We start from the raw sequence: 5,387 nt of genomic DNA on the forward strand, positions 1-5,387 counted from the left end.
GAGAAGTATGTTCGAGCTATGCATGACATGCATGTTATAGGTGTGACTGCATCAAAGATTGGCTCTGAGCACTTTTTTGTTTGTTGTTTTGACGGACAGGTGGCCAGATGAGGTCAGACAGAATCTCCATGGACTATAATGTTTGCAGATGACATTGTGATCTGTAGTGAGAGCATGGAAGAGGTGGAGGAAAATCTAGAGAAATGGAGGTTAGCTGCAGCAAGACAGGATATGTGTGAGAATAAGAGGGGCCCAAGTTAAGTGTTTTAGAGACAAAGCCAGAGAAACCAAACTGAGATAGTTTAGACATGAACAGAGGAGGGATAAGGAGTACATTGGAAGAAGAATGCTGTGGATGGAAGGAGGCCTAGAGGAAGACCAAAGAGGAGATTTAGGGATGGAGTAAAAGAGGAAGTAATTTGGTGTGAAAGAAGAAGATAGGGTTAGATAGAAACACATGGCTTCCCTGAAAGGGAAAAACCTAACTAGTAAGAAAAAAGCTATATTGTTTGTGATGCTCACATTTTTTTTATAAACTCCTTAAGAAGCTCCAATTCAGTAGTTATGATTGTAAAGGTTGTTTTTTGTGTTTTTATTGAGAATTTTCATCAAAATTATGCATGCCCGAAAATGGCGTGAGCTAGTAATAGTCAAACTCTTTTATTGCCACATTGGCAACGTTCGACTCTTGACAACCGTTAATTATAATGAATAACTGAATATTAATACAATCTTTTAAAAAATAATATCTTCTATTAGTTAAACCGACTTCAATGGTGAAATCTAGTTTTTATCAACTAAGCAGTTGGCAAAAATGAAAAATCTTCTCTTAAAGCAGGACTTTGAAACTGTGATCCATGCAGCACGCTAGCAACGTTCAACTAAACTACCAAGTAAAGGAAATGGGTAATAAGCACATAAACAAATCAACTAAGGAATGTTCAGGAAAAACAAAATGATTATCAGGCCAGACTAAGTAAAGTCTGTTTTTTGTGAAACTCTCAACGGAAGCCAAGGCATGGTCCTTAGTAAATCAAAGATCCACGTGTGTGTGTATGTGTGTGTGTGTGTGTGTGTGTGTGTGTGTGTGTGTGTGTGTGTGTGTGTGTGTGTGTCAGTGAGAGTTAAAAAAGGAATTACCAGGCTTACTAGTGAGCATGCTAGCAGGCCAAGCAAGCAGGATACACACCAGACTGTGGCAATTTTAAAACAAAGGCAGTGGCTTCTAATAGCAGGACAGACCTGTTCCACCGACCCTACTTGGTTTGACCGGCCTAGCTCGGCTCCTCCCTGCTCTGTTTAAATCTGAGCAGTTCGTGTTTCAATCAGGGTAGAGATGCCTGAAAGAGGGAAACAGCACCTGGGGATGGCTTTAGCCCCGCCTCCCCCCCCAAAATAAAAAAACTACTTGCGAGTCAGCTCAATTTGACCCTGCTGTCGAATAGGTCTGGAGAAACCTGTGTTGGCCCTGAAAAAAACTGCTCCTGACACACCTGCAAGCGGGCGGAGCCGAGTGGTGCACTGTCCAACCGAGCCAATGGAGCTGGGGCTAAAATCTTATTAGGCCCACTTATTTGTGCACAAAAGTAGATGTGTGTGTGTGAGAGAATGATGCATGTTAGCTTACAAGCAAGCCAGTTGGTGACTGAAACAAGAAGAGGGGCACACTGGAATGTGGACGATGACACGTGGTTATGCCATGTGGAAAAGGGCGCCCAATTGGAACAATTGATGCAGCTAGCATTTAAGAACAGAGACAGGGGGATGTGAGTGAGCTTGTTAGTCACACTGTATGGAAATACCGATATGAGTGTGTGCGGGTTAGTAAGAAAGAATAACAAGGCGAGTGCAATAGGATGTGCATACCCAACGGCAAATGTGTTCAACGCTGCTCCCAATCAAACCAAATATGCTGGAAGCAGTGGGCTGCTCCAAACCCAACCAGTTAAACACAAATCAAAAATATTTATATCATGAAATGTGCAATATTCAAAAGGAAATGGAGAGCTATGGTTTGACCACACTTGAAAATCCGTGCAACACACAAATGAAGCGATCTCTAATTCATTTTAGAACTAATTGATCTCTGGCCAGACACAAAAAGCTCCTCTCCAATGGTGAAGAAGAGATTGTACCAAAACTGCGGCTCTGCAAGCCATCCAGCCTACTGAGGTAGGCTGCTGTATGCCATTCAGCCCAATCAACGAAGACCACTTCTGGCCAGATACTCCAGACAGTAGAAAGGTGTACCTGGGTCCCGCTGATTTCCGTCAGTTTGTGATTGTGATGAGTGATGTGATGTTCATCTGCTTGACTAAGTTTCCTTGGCCCACCACTGCCTCTACGCTCCTCTGAGTTGCCCGTTTCTTTGTGCTTGAGGAGCACGTCTTGAAACACCAGTCTGCTTTGAAATATTTGACTGGGAGAGACTTTGCAGATGCAGTATAAATCTACTTTGTGTCTTGTTGCTGTACTCAGTCTTGCAATACTGTATGCAAGACTGAGTGGCATGGAGTTGTCTTCCAAAGGTTTACCTTGGTAGCAGAGCTTGGCTGTTCCTCACCTAGGTTTATGCCTCCTACACAGCTGTTTCTGTTCCAGTTAATATTTTTGTTTCAGCATACATGTGATAATGAAGATCATTAGTACCTGTTTGGTATAGTCGGTTGATCATACAACTTACGACAATCCTACAGAATCCCTGACTTCTTGCAAGTCCACCAATAAGAATTTATGCAGGTTTGAAGACATATGGTAGTAACACAAATTATCAGTGTGATTTAGATTTTGCTTTTCAGAATCAGAATCAGACATACTTTAATAATCCCAAAGGGAAATTACTTATTTTGTTTGCTTACTTTGCATTTTGTTGATTGATCATTTATATTTTTGAAAGCATATCGCCTTGTCTATTGGTTGTCCCACATGCCAATCATTCTGATGTGCTCACGTAACGCCAGTGTGCGTGAACATTCCTTGTTAGTGTCCTCTTGCTGGCTGTGTTTATATCTTGTGTTTATATGTTGTTAAGATTAAAAGGGGGCCTGCTCCTGTCCATTCCCCACGGCCCGTCTCACCCCGGTTCAAGATTTGGTAGTAAAGGAGAAACAATTTGTAATGATTCAATTTGGTGGAACCTGGTATTCAGCCAGACACAGAGTGAATGCTTAAAAGGTTTATTGGGTGGATAAATAAAGAAGGGTAAGGCAGGCAAACAGAAAACAATCTTCGGCAGAGTCCAGCGGGGAGACAAGCAGGATATGCTGCAAGCCGCAGCCACTGGCCAAGAAAGGTAGGCAGAGCTCCAGCAGCAGTTCAAGCAGGGGGATCAGAGAACCTGATTAACCCAAGTCTGAGTAACTGGCAACTCAGAATAACACCAGAGTGAGGCAGGCATCAGTTATACCCAGGCAGGGAACAGATCTGGTATCCAGGCAGGACTAACAGAAACAGACAGGGAACCGTCAGGCTCGGTAACGGGAGAATAGGTCAGGTCAGATGACAGTCAGAAATCAGGAACGCTGGAAAGCTCTTACTGGTGGTTTGAGATGTTCTGGCAAAGTGACAGAGGATGCAGACTTAAATAGGCAGGCGCACAGGTGAACAGAGTGAATCTAATTAGCCAGAATGGGTGGAGGTGATCAGGGGAAGGGAAGTGGCTAAAAAGGAAATGAGCTGACAGGAAACGTGGAAAGGGACAGAAAATAACCTAAACCAATCCAAAACATAAATAACCACTAAGACCTAACCTAAGGTAGAAACTAAAACTAAACAGGACACCAGCAACAACAGAAACCAAACACGATAGAACCCAAAGCTTATACTAAGACAGGAACTGAAATCATGACACAATTATCAGAAACAACAATTTAAGAAAAACTTACAAGCTTAATTTCAGTATATTACCGACATAATTCTCCCCAGATATTGTAAGCTCTTTTTCTGCCCTCATATCCGCAAACACATCTTTTTAACAGACTGACCAGCCCCTCCCGATTAGTTTGGGGGTTGTGGGCGCAGACATTGAAGCTCCAGGTCCTATCTGCTCCCAAAACAAGGAGACTATTGTCTCTCAGTCTTCATGAAGTAAGGCCGATTTAGCACCCTGATGTCCTATCAGGGGGTCAACCCAGATGACCTCAAGAACCATTAAATAGCTTTCAGACCTTAAAACAAACACCCTGTGAAGCTGTGCATGTCCTGCCTCAGGGGGGCAACTCCCACCTTCTTCCAAGACACAGTTTAGGGACCAGAAGGTACCTCTTATTGTTTTCCATAAAAATGCCTGATTAATATAACAAGTAATCATATTTTTCCATAACCATATCCAGTTAGCTTCAGTGTTAGCCGTTCATTGTAGCTCCACTGCTCTCACTATATACTTTTAAAATGGTGGAGATTTTTTCACGTGATCCTCCTGAGGAGCAGAAGAGCAGGTAAGATGGTCATGTGCATGTGCAGTTATTCAAAAAGGAACTTGGGCGTTTCTTACTTAATCTCGCGCTGATTGCTTTCGCTTGAGTCACAAGAAGGTCAACACAATTGCCGGCAAATTTTTGCAGGGGAATTTTTTGCAGCAGAATGTTTGTAGGCCAATTTTTCCAAATGAATGTTTGTTGGCATATTTTTTGATGGTGCATTTAAAGCAAAAAAAAAAATCACATTCGTAATTTCACAGGATAACAATACTGTGTTATATATTCAATGTATAAAGGATTTTCTAATAAGACTATATTTCTTCCATGAACGAGCACCACGCCATCTGCAAACTTATACAAATGGCAATTTGAATTAATAAATTGCATCTCATTTGTGTAAAAGGAGAACAAAATAGTAGAAATCCCACTTCCTACGGCTACTCTTGTATTTAAAATGACCATTGCAGAGGGGATGCCACCGCATTGTACTCTGCAGTCCATCTTTCAAAAACTAAATCATAGAATTTTTGAATTATGCATATTTTAGATGCACACAGTCAGCATTTTTTCCCCTAAGATTACCCTATAAGTGATAGCGATTGTCCTGTTCTGAAATTCTGATATTTATTGGGCCACTGTTCTCTGTGGGAGTCTTCTCAGACCTCACAGGCTGTCGGGGACTGATTTACCTTTAACCTGCTGTCAAGTCCTTTAAGCTGCTCACTCTGCACTGCACAAAATAGTATTTAAGTCTGACCCCAGAGAGGATTCAACATGCCTTAAATCCACATGGCATTTATTACTGGCAGTGATTTTAATATTATAGAGGTTTTTATCGATATATTATTAAGGTTTTAAGGCGTTCACTGAAATAAAATAGAAATGCGCCATCAGAACGTAGGTTACACTTTATGAGGTGGGTGTTTTTGCTTTAAAACACTAATGCTCCTGCACGGTGCAGTTTTGCAG

This window comes from Fundulus heteroclitus, chromosome 17 (genome assembly GCF_011125445.2).
Source record: "Fundulus heteroclitus isolate FHET01 chromosome 17, MU-UCD_Fhet_4.1, whole genome shotgun sequence".
Classification (NCBI taxonomy): domain Eukaryota; kingdom Metazoa; phylum Chordata; class Actinopteri; order Cyprinodontiformes; family Fundulidae; genus Fundulus; species Fundulus heteroclitus.